We start from the raw sequence: 20,865 nt of genomic DNA, 5'->3' as shown, positions 1-20,865 counted from the left end.
ATAAGGGGAGCTAAACATTACTGAAATAAATGAGAAATGAGAAACCCGGTGCCTGCTAATTCCGGCTCCACATGCTATTTAGAATAGCCTTGCTCCTCACATGAGGGTGAGTTTATAGAGTCAACAGGTAAAGCAGAAATCACACGCACACACACACGCGCGCACACACACACACACATTCCAGAAAGTCTCCTGAAAAGTTAGCATGTTAGGGACTGAGATACCATTTCTCACCGAGATTCCTGCACAGTCAGTTTTAGCAGCATCTACAAATCTGTGTTGAGGGTTTCAACAACATACACATGCTACTATAGGCAGCATCACCACTCCTAAAAACAGCAGGCTGTAATCTGCTGTGTAATCAACTGCAATTTTGAAACCAAATCACATATGGGCTAGCAATGTTTATAGGTAATAAATTATTAAACACCCTAGAATAGCATTTTCCAGAAGCTCTCTCATTTGGAAAATTGCAGAAGAAAATTGAAGTGGGAAATGTTTTGCCAACATGAAAGCTAGGGGAAAAAAGACACCCGACTTTTAAACCTATGTTGAAAGAGATTTTATATTTTATGTCTATATTCTTGGGAACTACCTCAATTATTAGTGAGTGCCATAAGCACCATCCAACTATGAGTGGTTAAAGAACTGATTGGAAAGACTGCTCCCAGTGTGCTTGACATGCTCTCCTGTAATGAATACAGCAATAAGACACCATTTCATACCCACTAGGTTGACAAAATATAAGTTGGACAACACCCAGTGATGACCAGGATATGGAGACTTGAGAACGCTTACACATTGCTGGTGGGAGGGAAGTTGATAAAACCACTTTGGAGAGCAATTTGAGAGGTACTAGTAAAGGTAAAATGCGTCCACCCCACCACCCAGTAATTTAGCTTCTCTTTAGCTAACCTAGAACAGCAATTCTGAACAAGTGGCCCCCAACGCCAGGAGGATTTCTGAGATGCTTCCAAGGAGACCTGCAAGGTCAAAACTATTTTCAGAACAAAACCAGGAAACCAAGCGTGCTGGCTCACACCTGTAATCCCAGCACTTTGGGAAGCTATGGCAGGAAGAGGATTGCTTGAGGTCAGGAGTTCGAGACCAGCCTAGCCAACATCGCGAGACCCCTGTCTCTCTCCATATAAATAAATAAATAAATAAACAAACACTAAGATGTTATTTGTCTTTTCTGCTGTGACAACATTTGCACTGATGATGTTCAAGTGATAGTACCTTAGCATGAAACAAGGCAGTGGCCTTAACCTGCACCAAGTGTCACTGTCATGCCCTTTTCAGTAAACAAACAACAAAGACAAAAACAGTTTTACTGAAGGATATTCTTGGTGGAGTAGTAGAATTTTTTAAATGTAAAAATCTCGACCCTGGGTACCTATTTTGAATGTTCTGCATGATGAAATGGGAACTGCACGAAAACCCCTTCTGCTGAATGCTCAAGAGGAAAGCACACAGGGGACTGTGTGTGTTGAAAGATGAAATAGCCCAGCGCACTGGCTCATACCTGTAACAATCCCAGCAATTTGGGAGGCTGAAGCAGGTGGCTCACGAGGTCAAAAGTTCGAGACCAGTCTGGCCAACATGGTGAAACCTGGTCTCTACTAGAAATACAAAAATTAGCTGGGCATGGTGGCGCTCACCTGTAGCCCTAGCTACTCAGGAGACTGAGGCAGGAGAAATTGCTTGAACCTGGGAGATGGAGGTTGCAGTGAGCCAAGATCATGCCACTGCACTCCAGCCTGGTGACAGAATGAGACTCTGTTTCAAAAAAAAAAAAAAAAAAGAAAGATTAATTAGCCACTTTTTTCATAGAAGGTTATTTTTTCTTGAAAGAACAACGGACATACCATGGTTATTCAAATTGGGGTATTTGGGAGATATTTTCTGAAAAAGGAAGAGAGCTTGTCAATTCAATGACAAAATTTGAGCTTTCAAATTGTGGGAAACTTGGACCTGCTGCCCTGTGAGCTTGACAGCTTCTCAATAGCTAAAGGATCCTGACAAAATCAAAGGTGCTATCAGGTAAGGCCGGCATGGTGGCTCATGCCTGAAATCCCAGCAGTTTGGGAGGCCAAGGCAGATGGATCACTTGAGCTCAGGAGTTCAACACCAGCCTGGGCAAAATGGTGAAACCCCTCTCTACTAAAAATACAAAAAATTAACTGGGTGTGGTGGTGCACACCTGTGGTCCCAGCTACTTTGGAAGCTGAGGCAGGAGAATCGCTTGAGCCAGGAGGTGGAGGTTGCAGTGAGCTGAGATCCTGCCACTGAACTCCAGTCTGGGTGACAGAGTGAAACCCTGTCTTAAAAAAAATTATTTTTTTTAAAAAGGTGATGTTAGTGAATGCATTTTTTGTGATATTGTGTAATAAAGTGTGCCAGCATCTGACAGATTTGCAGGACTGGGTGAACTATTATTTTCCAAATGATCAATGTAGGATGATGTTACAAAAATCACAAGTAAAAGATCCTTTCAAAGTACAAGATAGATCAATGCCTTTTAATGTAATAGAGCACAAAACGAGCACTAATATGGTTTCACATGTTACACTGCAACCAATCTTTAAGAAACTACCACTTGTCAAGTGAGTATTAGCAAAGAATATCCACAATGATCTGAAAAGACTCTTAAGTTGTTTCTCCCCTTTCCAACTACGTAGCTTTGTGAGGCCAAATTTTCTTCATAGACTTCAACCAAAACAACATAGCACAGTGAACAGAGAGCTTTGTGAAAATGAAGAACAACACCGCTACCACTTATCTTACTCAATTTTTTATTTTAAAGAAGTTACTTTTCATAACAATATGTTATTTATATTGACATGAAATAGATGTGTTATTCTTTCAAATAAATAAGTATTTTAAAAATTCTCAGTTGTAATTTCTAAACTGTTAACTATGGTATTTGTTAATAGATATAACTCCCTTCAATGAAAGTTCTTTGTGGCCTTCAATAATTGTTAAGAATGTAAGGGGAGGCCGGGCATGGTGGCTCACACCTATAATCCCAGCACTTTGGGAGCCCAAGGCAGGCAGATCACCTGAAATCAGGAGTTTAAGACCAATCTGGGCAACATGGCGAAACCCCATCTCTACTAAAAATACAAAACATTAACCAGATGTGGTGGAGGGCACTTGTAATCTCAGCTACTCCAGAGGCTGAGACAGGAGAATAGCTTGAACCCAGGAGGCGGAGGCTGCAGTTAGCTGAGATTGCATTCTAGCCTGGGCAACAAGAGTGAAACTCAGTCTCAAAAAAAAAAAAAAAAAAAGAATGTAAAGGAATCCTGACATCAAAAGGTTTGAGGAGTGCTGCCGTAGAAATCAAAGTCTCCCACAAATTCATAGAGAGATCTGCAGGAAACTCACCAGGGCATTGTTTGAAATAGTGGAAAAATGAGATAGAGTAGAACTGTCCTGCAGCAGGAAAAAGGATCAATAAGCTGTAATTTAGTCATATAATGTCATAATTCACAACTGAAATAAATAAATTAAATCTATATGCATAAACATAAACAAATTTTTAAAAATCACAAGATTTAAGAAGTAAATGGCAAGAGACTATATAATTTGATGCTATTTATATTAATATTAATTAATAAATGTTATTTAATTGCATGACTAAAATTATCTATGGATATATGCACATATAATAAATGTATTAAAACATGCCTGGAAATGATTGATAACACCTTTGAGATAGTGATTTATTTATTTATTTATTTATTTTTTGAGACGGAGTCTCACTCTGTCATGCAGGCTGGAGTGCAGTGGCGCGATCTCAGCTCACTGCAACCTCCACCTCCGGGGTTCAAGCGGTTCTCCTGCCTCAGTCTCCCGAGTAGCTGAGATTACAGGCACCCACCACCACATCTGGCTAATTTTTGTATTTTTAGTGGACACGGGTTTCACAATGTCGGCCAGGCTGGTCACGAACTCCTGACCTCGAGTGATCTGCCCACCTCGGCCTCCCAAATTGCTGGGATTATAGGTGTGAACCACCGTGCCTGGCAGTGATTTCTTTCAGGGCAAGTAGGCAAGAAAAATGTAAGAGAATATGGCTTAGACTATATAAGTAGAGTTACAACATTTCTTTTCATTTTTTTTTTGAGACAGGGTCTAGCTCTGTTGCCCAGGCTGGAGTGCAGTGGTGCCATCATGGCTCACTCCAGTTGAATTTAGCCATCCTCCCAGCTCAGCCTCTGAGTACCTGGGACTACAGGCATGTGGCATCACGCCCAGCTAATTTTTAAATTTTGTAGAGACCAGGTTTCACCATGTTGCCCAGGCTGGTCTCAAACTTCTGGGCTCAAGCAATCCTCCTGTCTCAGCCTCCCAAAGTGCTGGAATTACAGGCATGTAACATTTCTAAAAACTAAACACCTACAGTAAGTTAACATAGTTACATAGGAATTTGTTTATATTGTTTTCTATAAACTTCCATATATTTCAAATATTTTGTAATTGAAAACAAAAAAGTCTTCAGTGCTTGGTTATAAATTGCTTATTTTGAAGCAGAGGATATAATGTTTTTGGTTTTGTTCAGTAAGTTTCAGTTTCTCCCTACTCCCAGTAAAGAAATACTGAATGTGTGCTTGAAGAATACCAGTGTAACCTGTTAATTCTTACTCTGCCTGGGGAGTCCCAACATTTTCCTGTGGCCTTGTGATTAGGAAGTAGAATGTGGAGGAAGAATTTCATTTTCTCTGTATTGTTTTAGTTTTTATCACAATAAGTTTTATCAGGAAAAAAAAATTAAGTGTCCATTGTGAAAATAGCAAAAAGTTATGTTCTTTTGCTTTCACATTTAAATAATGTTGGGACCACGCTCTTCATTCCACCATGTAAGCTGTTTTTTTCATATAACCTTTTTTGATTTTTCAGTGTCATTAGTTAATCTTTGATATTGCTATTTTCATGGCTGCCTAAATCCCATTTCACAAGGTGCCATAAACGCTAACACATCTTTCTTTTATTTTTAGTCACTTTGGCTGCTTCTAGTTTGGTTGTTATAAACAAGATTGTGATGAACATCTTTGCACATCATCTTCATCTTCAGTTTTTACTGTTTCCTGAAATCTTACTGTTACTTCCCTTGGGCAAAGAATTCAGCCTTCCTGAATCCCAGGCAGGACCAAAATATTTCTTAGTGAGGGGCGATATATATTCCCCCAGGACACTTGACTGGAGACATTTTGGGTTATCACACTGGAGGATGGTGGGGCAGGTGTTACTACTGGCATGCAGTGGATGGAGGCCAGGGATGCTGCTAAACATCCTACCATACACAGGACGTCCCAGAACAAATAATTATCTGAACCAGAATGGCAACAGTACTGAGGTTGACAAACTGCAATAGAATCATCACTAAAGTTCCTTCCTGCTCTGGAAAATTACTGGGGACTTCTGGAAGTACTCATTGTCTGAAAGGAGATGGAGGATGTGTCCTCACCAAGGATTGGGAGCTCTTGAGGTGTATGGGCCTGGGGCATTTCCCAAACCGCCCTGACTCCTGCAGTCACCTCGGCCTTTGTTAAACAAACACTCTCCCTGGAGCGTCTGGCTCTAAAAATTCAGGATGGAGGCCGGTCATGGTGGCTCATGCCTATAATCCTAGTCCTTTGGGAGGCTGCCTGAAATCCTAGCACTTTCGGAGGCCCAGGACGGTGGATTGCCTGAACTTGGGAGTTCGAGACCAGCCTGGGCAACCTGTCTCTATTAAAAATACAAAAATCAGTGAAGGGTGGTGGCGCGCCTGTGATTCCAGCTACCGGGCGGACACTGAGGCATGAGAATCGCTTAAACCTGGGAGGTAGAGGTTGCGGTGAACCAAGATCAAGCCACCGCACTCCAGCCTGGGCAACAGAGCAAGACTGTCTCAAATAAATAAATAAATATACAAAATGAAAAAATAAAAATAAAAATTCAGGATGGTATCCCAGGATTCTGTGCCTTTACCAAGTTCCCCAGGTGAATCTAAGGCAGACCCTGGTTAGAGCTATAGTTCCCACTTGCCTGATAGTCAAAATCTTTTGTGGGCGGGGATATTTGTAAGCAAGGTTTGGAGTGACGTAAAAGAATCTGCATTGTTTTATTTTGGTTTGTTGGTTTGTTTTAAGCACCAAAGGTGATTCTGATGAATCCAGCTTAGAAGATTACACCAGCTTTGGAGGAGATCTGTGGGAGTTACCTGGGCACCCCATTCACTCATTCATTCCTTCATTTATATATAAGGTGATAGGATTAAAGAGATGACTTAGACATAGTGTCTGCTGTAAAGGACTCAAGATCTAATGGAGACATGGACCCATTAGCAGCTCGTTTACAATTTAACTGCCTGTGACAAAGGCAGGAACAAAATTTTTTGAGAGCACAGAGGAGGGAGGGGCCCCCTGTTTCTGAGGGCTTCAAGGAGGAGGCTGACCTTTGCCGTGGGTCTTAAAGGAACAAAAGGGAGCTTTGGAGAGGAATCCTGTATTCTTGAGGGCAGAAACAGTGGAAAGAGGGCGCAGGGCCACAAAAGCAGGGGAGAGAACTTGGCCCCTCTCACACAGTCGGCATTTTCAAACTAATCTGAAACTGGACAATGCAAATGGTATGAAGTCTCACTTGTGCAAAATTTTTGAAAGGAGGCAGATCTTACTTTATATCTATTCCTCCGGGAAAGTTTGTCTTGAATTCTGTGAGTTTGAAGTTAGAAGTGGTTTGCAGGAATGCAGCACTCACAGAAAAACTGGCCTACCCAGAACTGAGCACCTACTGCATGCCAGGACCTGTGCTCTGGGATCCGAGGAGGCATAAGGCCCAGCCCCACCCTGGTGAGCTCACAGCCAGGTGGACATACATCCCCTGTCCTCCTCCCTCCCCACTCCTGCCTCTGATCTGAGTCAGGCTGGCAGGGGGGCAGGAAGAGGAAGCCACCAGGAGTCTACCAAAGAGAGGCAGGAATGGGGTGGGCTGGACTGGGGCTAGAAGGAGAGTGTGGTTTACCCAGGGACTTACAGTAGCATCTGAAATAGGGGTGGGGCTCCCTAGGGCAGGGAACAGACAATGGGCAGAGGAGCTACAGTAGCCAGCTGCTGGAAGGCACAATGGTTCATTTCCTATCCCATGCTCGGCAATACCATTGCTCTTGTCCTCTGAGCACCACCTTTTTGTTGCTTAATTCAGTCAATAGATAACTTATTGAGTAGCTACTACATAGAGCACTGTTCTATGCACAAGGACCATATCAGTGAACAAAAGAGATCCAAATCCCTGCCCTCAGGAACTTATATTTGTGTAGGAGGAGTCAGACCATAAACAAAATAAATAGATATAAAAGAATTAATTGGGACAGGTGTGGTAACTCATGCCTGTAATCACAGCACTTTGGGAGGTTGAGGTGGGTGGATCACCTCAGGTCAGGAGTTCGAGACCAGCCTAGCCAACATGGTAAAATCCCGTCTCTACTAAAAATACAAAAATTAGCCACGTGTGGTGGTGGGCACCTGTAATCCCAGCTACTTGGGAGGCTTAGGCAGGAGAATTGCTTGAACCCAGGAGACGGAGGTTGCAGTGAACTGAGATCATGCCACTGCACTCCCACCTGGGTGACAGAGCAAGACTCCGTCTCAGGAAAAAAAAAAAAAAAAGAATTAATTGGGAGGCCATTAGGCTGAGATAGCTCCAAAGTGCCTTGGGTTCCTAAGTAAGCAACTGAAACCCAACTCAGAGTAAAGGGCCATAGCCCAAGAAAACACAAGTGAATAGACTAGGTATAGTGGCTCATGCCAATAATCCCAGCACTTTGGGAGGCTGAGGCAGGAGGATCTGTGAGGCCAGCTTAGGTCCATGCTGGACAACAGAGTGAGACCCAGTCTCTACAAAAAATTAAAAAAAAAAAATTTAAACATTAATAAAAAGAAAACACAGCTTAAGCTTAACCAATCAGAAACTGCCAACAAACCTCTAACTGGAGACTTTACCAATCCGAAACCAACTAATCTCTGAGATTTTCCACTTTAGTTAATCAAATCTTTTCTGTTTTGCTTCTGCAAATACCTTATAAAAGTTTTCACCTGGCCGGGCGCGATGGCTCACTCCTGTAATCCCAGCACTTTGGGAGGCCGAAGCAGGCGGATTACGAGGTCAGGAGTTCGAGAGCAACCTGACCAACATGGTGAAACCCCATCTCTACTAAAAATACAAAAATTAGCTGGGCATGGTGGCAGGCGCCTGTAATCCCAGCTACTCAGGAGGCTGAGGCAGGAGAATTGCTTGAACCCAGGAGGCGGAGGTTGCAGTGAGCCGAGATCGTGTCACTGCACTCCAGCCTGGGTGAGAGAATGAGACTTCATCTCAAAAAAAAAAAAAAAGTTTTCACCTTGCACGCCCTCAGTGGAGGCCTGAACCACTTGGGGTCTAACACAGCCCGACTTATGAATCACTGTTTGCTCCAATAAACTCTTTAAAATTGTAATGTGCCTGTTTGTCTTTTAGTACAGGCAGTTTCTACAGTGTAGTAGAAGGTAGTAAGGACACTGGAGGCAAAGAAAGCCCAGGTAGGACAGGGGATGCTAGCTAGGGGCGTGTGTGTGTGTGTATGCATATATATATATATACATATATATATATATATACACACTTAGCTATACAAATTAGGGAAAGCCTCACTCAGAATATGACATTTGAGGGTTTCTTTTAAATCTCATGCAACTGTCTCCAGTCATATTTACATGTGTGTGCTTGCAGGAAGAGTTTTTTTGTTTTTGTTTTTGAGACAGAGTCTCACTTTGTCACCCCAGCTGGAGTGCAGTAGCATGATCTCAGCTTACTACAACCTCTACCTCCTAGGTTCAAGCGACTCTCCTGCCGAAGCCTCCCAAGCAGCTGGCACTATAGGCATGTGCCACAATGCCCGGCTAATGTTTGTATTTTTAGTAGAGACGGGGTTTCACCATGTTGACCAGGATGGTCTCAAACTCCTGACCTCAGGTGATCCATCTGCCTCGACCTCCCAAAGTGCTGGGATTACAGGCGTGAGCCACCGCGCCTGGCCTGAATGAGTATTTTCTCAGCAAGATTAGAAACTCCTCTAGAGGCAGAAACCATCTTGCCTGCCTCTTCCGTTGTCTAGCACAGTGTTGGGCTCCTCATGAATATTGAAAAATCTTTTCTGGATGAATGAATGAAAAAAGAATGAATGAATAAATAAAAATGGAATCAATGAATGAAGAAAAAAAAAGTCTTGCCATCTTGAAATTGGGTGTCTTGTCCAGCTGTTCTGGAATCTTTGCATTCGCTGCCCTGGCCCAGCCAGAGACCCTCCTTCTTACAGTGGGAAAAAAGAAATGCATCTTGGGAAGAGGAAAACCCAGGGTGGGATGGGGCAGGAAGGGCTGGGCAGGGAGGGGAGGGGTGAGGTGGAGGAGGTAGAAAGGAGAAGGAAGAGCAAGAAGAACCAGGAGGGGAGAAAACAAAAGATCAATAAGAGCAGCCGGGAGGTGACAGCAGCCAGCCAGGGAGCGCTCCTCCCTTGATTAGAATTCATGAACTCCCCTCTTACATTAAGTCTTTATATGACACCTGGCCTTTAATGCAAAGCTGGCTGCGAACATTAAAAATTAAAAGCCGAAGGTAGGCTACATCCATCTCTGATAGCGCAGCTCCCCTCCTATCTGAGGCCTGCACAAAGCTATTACACATTGATAAATTATTTTGGGTAATAGCCGAGATATTACATTGTTTCTGAGTGAAGGTAAAATCTCTCCCTGACACGGGCATTTATCAGGAGTGCCTTTCATCGTATTTATTATGGGCCAGATGAGTGTGGGGCTGTGGCCGGCTGGGGTGCTGGGCTGGGCTGGGACCCTTTCCCCTATTCCCTCCCTCTCCCTCTATCACTCTCTTGATGGGGTATTGATGGGGTTGGTGACAAGTTAATTATTAGCTAAAGATATGCAGATCACCGTAAAAGGGGCGGGCACCTGGGGAAGAGGGAAGTTCGGTTATTGAACAGTCAGATCCCTTCCAGGCCTGTTGTGCAGAAACCTTGGTTCCAGGCCTGGGCCTGGTCCTACCTGGTAACCCTGAGTCCAGCCAATCAGAATTGCTGAAAGTCAGCCCCCCCCTACCCCCACCGTGGTGTGTGCCTGTAATTCTGTAATCCCAGGTACTCATGAGGCTGAGGTAAGAGGGTCGCTTGAACCCAGGAGTTTGAGACCAGTTTGGGCAACATAGTGAGACTCCATCTCTTAAAAAAAAAAAAGTATTTATAAAAAATGTCATTCGAGTTGGTAAAAAAGAACTGCTGAATATTTGTTCCGTAAAAGGGTAGGGGTTAGGGGGCTTGGAGGGCTTTACCACGCATCCCCTCCCAGCAACACACCCAGCAAAGGTGCATCTGGATCCTTAGTCTGCGCTAGAAACACGGCCTCCTGCTGCAGAGCCCAACACTGGTAATGTCTGCTCCTCCCGCCCTTCCTTTTCCTTCTCCAGCCTGCACACCATCACCCCAAACTCTGTGACAGTGTCCTGTGTACTGACGGTGTAAGGGAAAGAGGCAGCCTTTGGAACCCGGGTGTGCTCATTAGCTAGTCCCTGAAACTGTCTTCCATTTCCTCTCCTGTGATGGGGTGTGATGATAATGCCAGCCTCTAGGGGTCGCTGTTATAAAGTGTTTCTTCAGGATTGGCTGGGCATCCCTATGGAGCCTCCTGGGTGGAGTGGGAGACAGTGGATTGACACATGTGTGCACGGATGGAATGCCATGGAGTAGTAGCCACTGTCAGGATTGGCTGCTTGGCGTGGACTACTCAGGGGTCATCCATCCACAATCCCTTTTGGAAGAAGTATTGCTTCCAGAAATACTGCAGACTATCTTCTGTCTTCTAGGCATGGTGCTAAGGGCTGAGTAGAGAATAATGAGCATAACAGATCTGGTTCCTGCTTCCCACCTGGGCACAGTCTAGTGGAATGGGCCTCCTGTCCCCAAAAGAGAGTCAAATGCTCTGCATGATTTTTGTCCTCGGGGGTAGGTTAACTTGTGATAGGTCCAGCCCTGGATCTGAGTCATCTCCAACTCCCATGGAGTACTTGGCACATAGTGGGCGCCAAATAATATTTTTGGAATGAATGGCTGGATGCTGGAATTAGGCAGCGTTGAGCCCCAAGTGGACAGGTGTACGTTTGCTGATCCTCACAGAGGCTGGAGGTCTGATTAGGGCCTGCTTTCTAGGAAAGAAAGGCTGCTGGCTTAGTTTGGGGGAACTGTTCATCTCCAAGCCCCAGCCAGGTAAAGAGACAGCCCAGCAAAAAGGAAAGAAGTATCCATTGTCACTGGATGTAAGCTAGGCAATGAAGTCCCCCATTGTTGCTGGCAGAGCCAGAGCGACTCTTCTCTTTTCTGGCATTTTTGCTTAATGACCAGACATCTGCAGAACCTGCCAACCAGCAGGAGGTGGGGGGGAAGGTCATCCCCAGGGCATACCCCAACCCTGGACCAGGCTTCCTACTCTGTCTGGGAGGTGACCCAGAGTGGAGGGCAGGCGGGTGGTGGAGGAAGCTTGGGAAGGGTTGGGCTCAGGTGTCATGCAGTCATGCTACATAAATCTGGCTGGCCATGTCTCTAGTCTGCACCCCTCTAGGGGCCCTCGGGAACTTGGATGGGGCCTACTGCCTCTCGGTGCTGGTTTCAGCCTTGGCTGCTGTCTTTCTAGTCTCCCGACTGCATCTCTGCCAACCAGGACCAGCCCTGCCCCACCCTGCACCCAACCCTGCTTCCCAATGCCCAGCAAGGATGTCTGGACCCTGATGATGGATGGACTTGGGCATCTCTGAGAGTGCCAGCCCCTGACTGGTTATGTTGTGGATTCAGCTGTCGGGCTGACTCAGTTCCTTCTTGATGGAGTGTTTTCTTGTTAAAAGAAGCATGAGTCTAAAACAGTAATTCCCAGACTCTGTGTGGGCTGTTCCCTTCTCCAGCCATCACTGGCCACTGCTGAGAGCGGGTCTTATTCAGCAAGTGCGATGAGGCAGAATAAAGACTGAGACCCTACTTTAAAAAGTTCAGTATATACCCGGGAGGCAGAAGTTGCAGCCAGCTGAGATCGCACCATTGCATCCCAGCCTGGGCAACAGAGCGAGACTCCATCTCAATACATACATACATACGTACATACATTTAAAAAAAAAGTTTAATATATAAAACAAAATGAAAGGCCAACCTGGAAAGACCTTCTAGGATTAGCTCAATGACAGAGTGGTACACAATAATGATGACAACGATGATGACGATGATAGCAGCTAACACTTACTGAGTGTTCGCCATGTGCTGGGTATGGTAATAAGCAGTTTGTATTCAGTCTTGCATTTCATCCTCATAAAAACCCAGGAAGTTGGTGTTACAGAGGCTCAGAGAGATCCGCAGTGAGGGTACAGATGGGATTTGACCCTGGGTCTAACTACACCAAATGCTCTTAACCATTCACTGGAAAGGATATTTGTTGTCGTTGTTGTGGCTGTTTTTGAGATGTCGCCCAGGCTGCAGTGCAATGGTGTGATCTCGGCTCACTGCAACCTCTGCCCCTCTGGTTCAAGAGATTCTTCTGTCTCAGCCTCCCCAGTAGCTGGGGCTACAGGCGCATGCTGCCATGCCTGGCTAATTTTTTGTATTTTAGTAGAGATGGGGTTTCACCATGTTGCCCAGGCTGGTCTTGAATTCCTGAGCTCAGGCAATCCACCCACCTCGGCCTCCCAAAGTGCTAGGATTACAGGGGCGAGCAACCACGCCTGGCCTGTTGTTGTTGTTTTTGAGACGGAGTCTCGCTCTGTTGCCCAGACTGGACTGTAGTGGTGCCATCTTTGCTCACTGCAACCTCCGCCTCCCGGGTTCAAGAAATTCTCGTGCCTCAGCCTCCCGAGTAGCTGGGATTACAGGCTCCTGCCACCACACCCGGCTAATTTTTAAGGTTTTAGTAGAGACGAGGTTTCACCATGTTGGCCAGGCTGACCTTGAGCTCCTAACCTCAAGTGATCCGCCTGCCTCCGCCTCCCAAAGTGCTGGGACTATAGGCATGAGCCACCACACCTGGCCACCGGAAAGGATCTTAGTGACCAGCCACTCCATCTCTTCATTTTCTGTGGGAGGAAACTGAAGTCCAAAGAGGAAAACTTGTCACCTAGAGTCGGTGGCAAAGCTGCAACTGGGTTCTAAGTGTCCTAATTCCAAATCTAAAGCTTTTCTCTGTGAACCAGAAACACAACTCTCCTTCCCTCTCTCCTGTCCCTCCAAGACTGAGGGAGATCATAAAGTCAGAGAGAAAGCGAACCCAGGGCCGGGAGAGCCGGGATCTGGATGCCAAACCATGCCAAACACATAGGCATAGGCTTGAGCCCCAGGGAGCTCAGCGGGGCTGCTTTTAAAGATAGGAGCGGGGGCCGGGCGCGGTGGCTCAAGCCTGTAATCCCAGCACTTTGGGAGGCCGAGGCGGGTGGATCACAAGGTCAGGAGATCGAGACCACAGTGAAACCCCGTCTCTACTAAAAATACAAAAAAAAAAAAAAATTAGCCGGGCGCGGTGGCGGGCGCCTGTAGTCCCAGCCACTCAGGAGGCTGAGGCAGGAGAATGGCGGGAACCCGGGAGGCGGAGCTTGCAGTGAGCCGAGATCGCGCCACTGCACTCCAGCCTGGGCAACAGCCTGAGACTCCGTCTCAAAAAAAAAAAAAAAAAAAAGATAGGAGCGGGGTCAGGAGCCAACAGAGCAGCTGGAGGTGGGGCACATGCAGGTTCCTGAGGGTCACCGTGGGTCAGGATCCAGGAAAGCAATGAAGACAGCAACTAGGGGTCCTCGGTGTTTAGAAAACTTTGAAAAGAAGCTGGAAGAACCAGGCATCTGCTGAGGCAGGAAAGACCCCAGGCTCTGAGACAGAGCCACATAAGGGATGCAAGAGACCCAGGCAGGTGCCAGCAGCAAACAAACAGAAATGGAGGGGGCATGGTAAGGCCCACAGCTGAGAACATGAGTGTCCTTATTACCGACAGCAGAAGAAAATAGAGGCAGCCAAGCTGGAGGGATGGGTGCACTAACAAGACATGAGGACCTGGGACCACTGCCTTGCACAACCTGCCCAGGTGTCTGCAGCAACCTGACCGAGAGCCAGCAGCCCAGCCTGGGGCGGTTTCTTGGTTCACAGTTGATGGCTGGGGAAGAAAACAGAGGTCAAGAGTATCTTAGAAGTTTTTTCCAAGCATTTAATAAATATTTTTCCTTTGTGATAGTCACAAGTAACTGCTGTGAATATTTAAATTCTTTTAATCACTTTTTTTTTGTTTTTTTGAGACGAAGTCTCGCTCTGTCTCCCAGGCTGGAATGCGGTGGCATAATCTCGGCTCACTGCAAGCTTCGCCTCCTGGGTTCAAGTGATTTTCATGTCTCAGCCTCCGAGTAGCTGGGATTACCGGCATGTGCCACCACGCCTGCCTAATTTTTGGTAGAGACAGGATTTCGTCATGTTGACCAGGCTGGTCTTGAACCCCTGACCTCAGGTGACCCACTTGCCTCGGCCTTCCAAAGTTACAGGCATAAGCCACCGTGCCTGGCCTGTTTTAATCACGTTTTCATCAGCCTTTTTCTTTTTTTTTGAGACGGAGTCTCGCTCTGTCGCCCAGGCTGGAGTGCAGTGGCGTGATCTCGGCTCACTGCAAGCTCCGCCTCCCGGGTTCACGCCATTCTCCTGCCTCAGCCTCCCGAGTAGCTGGGACTACAGGCGCCCACAACCGCGCCCGGCTAATTTTTTGTATTTTTAGTAGAGACGGGGTTTCACCGTGGTCTCGATCTCCTGACCTTGTGATCCGCCCGCCTCGGCCTCCCAAAGTGCTGGGATTACAGGCGTGAGCCACCGCGCCCGGCCTCATCAGCCTTTTTCTTAACGGAAATTTGTGTCGAGACCCGAGTGGGAGCTGGAATGTATGAGGTTGTATTTTTAATGAAATACATAATAACAAAATAACAATAACAAAAATACAAATAATAAAATAACAAAAATACATAATAAAAGATAAAAATAATAAAAGGATGTAATATTTGTATGCCTATACCTATGCTTAGTATTGCTCCCTCTCTGCACATTATAAATGTATTTATTTATTTTTATTTTTTGTAGAGATGGGGTCTCTACATATGGGGTTTCTCTATGTTGCCCAGGCTGGTCTTGAACTCCTGGCTTCATGCGATCTTCCTGCCTTGGCCTTTCAAAGTACTAGGATTACAGGTGTGAGCCATCATGCCCGGCCATTTATATTATAAATTTAAAACTAATATTTTAAAAATGTTGGTAAGGAGCACCACATGGTATATAAAGAACACTGTTTACCTTGAATTTCCCTCCCATCGGGGCTCGCCAGCATCCTCAAAGTTCTTTCCACCTTTGGAAGGAATGCTGCACCCAGCTAGGAAGGGGTGTGTGTTCTCTGCTTCACAGTGGTAGACAGCCCTGGAAAGAGACTTCCCACATCAGATCAGCAGAGGAATTGTAATCATTTGGGATGCATAAGCAGGCCAGCGTTGCATCTAATGTCTTCAATAATTCTGCACATTCCTAATCTGTGCAATATTTCAAGTGGCTGGGTTTTAGACTTGGCTATTTAGAGTTAATGTTGCTACGGGGGTGGGGCGGGGTAGGAGAGAGGGAGAAGTAAGGAGGAGGGGTGACGAATTTCTACAAACCCAGTGCTCTGCACCCAGAACCTGGTAAGGGGGCAGTGGTCAGAGGGAAACAGAGGGAGAGAAAGATATCAAGTGTAGTAATCAGAATGAAAAATGGAGCCGCGGTTACTTTAAACAAGAGCTAATTCATCACAGCAACGAGTGGATAAGTAGCTGAGTTTCAGGCGTTCAGTAAGTTCCCCGTTCTGCTCCAAAAATTATTCCACCCTTGTCTGCATGCTCCCATAAATCATCCCTTCTTCACATCAGCTCCGATTACCAATTACTCCTGCCTGTAACATGCATTCCTTGCCCAACCCCATCTGATGGGGCCTTGCCTTTTAATTTTACAAATGCTTTTTTTCCCCCACTTTACTTTCTTCTTTCTCCTTCAGTATCTCCCCTCCCCCAGCCTTCCATTCTCTGTCTTTGTCATCTCTCCTTTGCACCCTGCCCCTCCCCGCTTTGCTTCAGCCCCTGGCCAACCTGGCCATTCGCAGTGGTGCTTTGGGAAGAGGAGTGAGGAACCGCCTTGGGCAGTGGTGGCACCTGGAGCACGTGGGAAAGATGTGAGAAGGGTGTACAGCTCTCCCCTCTCAAACTTGGCCCTGAGAGACATTTGTGCCCAGCCTGCTTCTTGGTCTGTAGGCTTGGACACAGTTTGAGTCTGGGGTTCTCCTAAGCTGTTGAAAAGGGCATCCCATTCTCCCCAGAAGAAAGATTTCCACTCCCCCTGGCTTCTGGCATGACAACACTGGTCATAATAAACACTTATCATGATAAGTATTGGCTGCTGACCATGTTTGAAGGACACAAGTAGACACAGTCTCTGCAGGGCTCTAAAAACTCCTTTAGAAGAGTCCGTGTCTTCCAGCCCAGCTTCTGCTGCCGGCATAGAATCACTCAAACTTTAGTCATTATTGTATCCCTTACACAATTGTTGCCACATTTTGGTATCATATTTTCTTAAAACCAACTTTAAATTGGTTCAGCTCTCAAAGACTTAACTTTGTCCTATGCCAATTGGTTCAGCTCTCAAAAACTTAACTTGTTCTGTGCCAAAATTCATGAACTCATGTGTTTAAATGGATAGTTACATTTTCCCCCAAACCTATGGAAATAAATTCTGAGTTATGATACCAGTGAACTGAACTTTATACCAACTGAAATTGTCTTGAGATCTTCTATCACACGTGTATCATGCTTTAGCTAAAGCATCACTCCCTCCTGCACACTCAGAGACGTGGCAGGATGGGAACATGGAACCGAGATTCAGAAAGTGTCAGCAGCTCAGGCTTCTGCAGACTTCACTCTACCCTGGAAGCCCCGTGAGCCTGGTAAGATGCCAATTCCAACCCTACCTTCAGAAACTCCGATTTGGGAGTTCTAGGATATGGCCCAAGCCCAGAAACCTGGAGTTGGACACATGCCCCCAAGGTGTCTCTGACTATGCTTTGAGAAGTACTGGTCTAGCCTGGGCTTCAAACCTAATTTACTTTGTGACCTTAGGAAAATCACTTACTTTTCCATTTTGTAATCGCTTAAACTGGGAGAACCTTAACTGTTCTTCCTACCTCACGGAGGTCAGAGAAGGTCAAAACTTGACAAGCTAAGTAGGGGATGGATTTCGACAGGTGCCCAGTTCTTTTGAGATGGGAGGCAGAGCTGTGGCTTGTTTCCTTCAGCATCTGTGCGACAGAGATCCAGCCCCACCCATGGATATTTGCATACTAGCCTTGCATCGGCACAGCCCATTGTTTTTTGTTTGTTCGTTTGTTTTAGACAGAGTCTTGCTCTGTTGCCCAGGCTGGAATGCAGTGACACGATCTCAGTTCACTGCAGCCTTTGCCTCCTGGGTTCAAGCAATTCTCATGCCTTAGCCTCCCGAGTAGCTGGGACTACAGGTGTGCGCCACCACACCGGGCTAATTTTTTTGTATTTTTAGTAGAGATGGGGTTGCACCATGTTGTCCAAGCTGGTCTTGAACTCCTGACTTCAGGTGATCCACCCGCCTCGGCCTCCCAAAGTACTGGGATTATAAGTATGAGCCATCATGCCCAGCCCAGCCCCCTGTTTTGATTGGATTTGAAAACTAGATTCCTGCAGGTTTGAGAACCCCAAAGTGGATTCTAAGCCAATTTAATGATTGCCATTTGCTATGGTTTGAGCGTTTTTGCCTTCTCCAAAATTCATGTTGAAACTTGATCCCCAGTGCAACTGTATTGGAAAGTGTGGCCTTTGGGAAGTGATTGAGTCATGAAGGCTCTGCCCTCACGGATGAGATTGGGTGACCTTATAAAAGGGCTTGACAGAGGGAGTTAGCCTCTTCTTGCCCTTCCATCTTTCACTGTGTGAGGACAGTGTTCCTCCCCTCTGGAGGATGCGGCATTCAAGGCACCGTCTTAGAAGCAGAGAACAGACTCTCACCAGACTACCTGCTGGCGCCATGATCTTGGACTTCCCATTCTCCAGAACTGTGAGAAATAAATTTCTGTTCTTTATAAATTACCCAGTGTTGGGTACTTTGTTATGGCAGCACAAACAGACTGAGACACCATTTAAATAGTGTGGGGGGTATAGATACCTAAAAAGTCACCCAGAAGCCCAGGGTGGGAACTAGGGCACTGCAAGCAAAATATTTAGGGTGCAAAACTTAAGGAGGCACTTACTTTCAGAGGCTGGCCATGTACTTGCACAATCCTGAGACTGAGGACCTCCTTAAATGTCATGGATAGGGTGTCTTGATCCTCTCAGTCCTGGGTCTGCAGAAGCCATAGTGTTGTTGGATCTAAATCCTCATAGGGCAGGGTGAAGGCAAGAGAAAGAACCAAGAGTCAACTGAACATCCAAAAGGAATGGCACTGCGCCCTGTGGGGCACACACATGCCACATCTGGCAGTCTCACAAGCATCTGCAATGGAAGCAGCATCAATTTCAGTTTATATCTGAGGACATCCAGGCTTATAGAGGATAGGAAAGAAAAGGAAAGGAAAAAATAAAGCAAGGAAAGGAAAAAAGAAAGGAAGGGGAAGGAAAGGGGAAAGGAAGAAAGGAAAGAAGGAAAGGAAGGGGAAAAGGAAGTGAAGGGAAGAGGGAGGGGAAAGGGAAGGAAAGGAAAGGAAGGGAAAAGGGAAGGGGAGGGGAAGGAAGGGAAGGCAAAGGGGAGGGGAGGGGAGGGCAGGAAAGGGAAGGAAAGGGGTGGGAGGGGAGAGGAGGGAAGTGGAGGGGATGGGAGGGAAGGAAAAGGGAATGGAAAGAAAGGGAATGGAAAGAAAGGGAAGGAAAGGGAAGAGAAGGGAAGGGGAAGGAAGGAGAGGGGAGGAGAGAGGAGGGGACGGGAGAGGAGTGGAGGGGAAGGGAGGGGAGGGACAGGAAGGGAAGGGAAGGGAAAGGGAGGGGAGGAGAGAGGAGGGGATGGGAGAGGAGTGGAGGGGAAGGGAGGGGAGGGAAAGGAAGGGAAGGGAAGGGGAGGGGAGGAGAGAGGAGGGGACGGGAGAGGAGTGGAGGGGAGGGGAGGGAAGGGACAGGAAGGGAAGGGAAGGGAAGGGAGGTTCTTTTTGTTCACCAAGTGTTAGCACTGATTTCACTTCATGAATGAGGTCAGTGGAACCCACAGCCTTCATATGTTTCCTATATATTTGAGAATTTATTATTTTTAAATCACTCATTGACAAAAAAAATACTTTAGATCACTTATTCACTTAGATGTCTACATCCATCCTTCAAACATGACTGAGTAGGTATCCAGTCAGGCACAGCAAAGAATCAGATTCCTTTTAGGAATCATAGAAGCCAGTGGGAGACAAGATTAGCTGGTGGCACGAATGAGATGGAGTAAGTAAAGAAAGGAGCGTCTGCTGCATGATCAAGGGGAGCGGGAATTATGCCAGAAAGCTTAAGCTGAAGGTGATTGTCAAAACTTCACAGGATTTAGCCCCGAGCTTCCCTGGTAAATACAGCAGCCGCTGTCAACCAATAAAAAACATCCCCACCTGTGACCTGTCGGATGAGAGACGATCTCCCTAGCACTAAACTGAAAGCACACTTTGGTGCTGAGAATCTTTACATAAGGGGCACCGACAGCAGCAGTGCCAAGGAGAATAACATAGTAACGAGAATAGCTGCCGTTTATTGCGTAGGCACTTTCAAATGCTAATGTAACGCTCTCAAGTATACCACAAAGCAAGCCTTATTCTAACCTTCATTTTTTTCAGAGTGGGAAACTGAGACTCAGAGATGCAAGCAACTTGGCCCCAATCCCAGTCATTAAATGCCCGGTCTGATTGAAAGCAGACTTTTCCAAAGTGGCCAGTATCCCTTGGCTGCTCCATTTACAAGACCAATGCCGCCGGTCACAGGATGAAAATCACCTCTTACTACTGACAGGATATATTAAATAAGTGATGCAGACATTCCAGTTAATTAACTGTGTTGCCCCCTGCCGTTTCATTTCATAATCAACCCTGTTATCTGGGGCCAAGTTTCCTAGTGTCTCCTATTTTATTAAAGTCCTTGCTTCCTGTATCTACAGAATCTCTATAGAAGGGAGGGGATATGGAGTAGAAAGAGACTTCATATCTGGGTACCACGAGCACCCAGATTGAGTGAGACCTGGGTGAAACTGTCGGGAGCAGAGGTTCTCAAAGTGTGGTCCCACAGCGGCAGCAGCACCTGGTACCTCATTAGATATGCAATCCTCTGACCCTGTAGAATTGGGTAAAACTATCCCAGGTCTACTGAATTAGAAACTGGAGTAGGCCAGCAATTTCAGGTTTAACCAGCCCTCCACGTGACTCTGACACATGCCAAAGCTGGATTACCGTTGGTTTAAGTTAGTAGTTTTCAACTGAGGCTGCACATTGGCATCACCTGGGAAGCTTTAAGAACTACAAATGCGCAGGTCTTACCCCCAAAATCGACATTATTATTGTTATTATTATTTAGACAGGGTCTCCCTCTGTCGCCCCGGCTGGAATGCAGTGGTAGGATCACGCCTCATTGTAGCCTCGACCTCCCAGGCTCCCTTTCTGTAGATCCTCCCTCCTTAGCCTCCTAAATAGCTGGAACCACAGGCATGTGCCATCACTTCTGGCTAATTAAAAAAAAAAATTATCTGTAGAGATGTGGTCTCCCTATGTTGCCCAGGCTGGAAGAATC

General features: G+C 46.1%; 1 long non-coding RNA gene across 1 annotated transcript in view; it reads left to right on the top strand.

Moving 5' to 3' along the window:
* The window catches only part of LOC135971671 (uncharacterized), a 166,520-nt gene extending 146,288 nt beyond the window's left edge, over window positions 1-20,232 (top strand). The window contains exon 2 of the long non-coding RNA XR_010587924.1: window positions 19,923-20,232. This is a non-coding gene — a long non-coding RNA (uncharacterized lncRNA). The remainder of the gene's footprint in view (window positions 1-19,922) is intronic.
* Window positions 20,233-20,865: the final 633 nt, after the last annotated feature.

Source organism: Macaca fascicularis, chromosome 7 (assembly GCF_037993035.2).
Source record: "Macaca fascicularis isolate 582-1 chromosome 7, T2T-MFA8v1.1".
NCBI lineage: Eukaryota > Metazoa > Chordata > Mammalia > Primates > Cercopithecidae > Macaca > Macaca fascicularis.
Note: the sequence above shows the minus strand (reverse complement) of the source record. Positions and strands in the feature narration are given on the sequence as shown.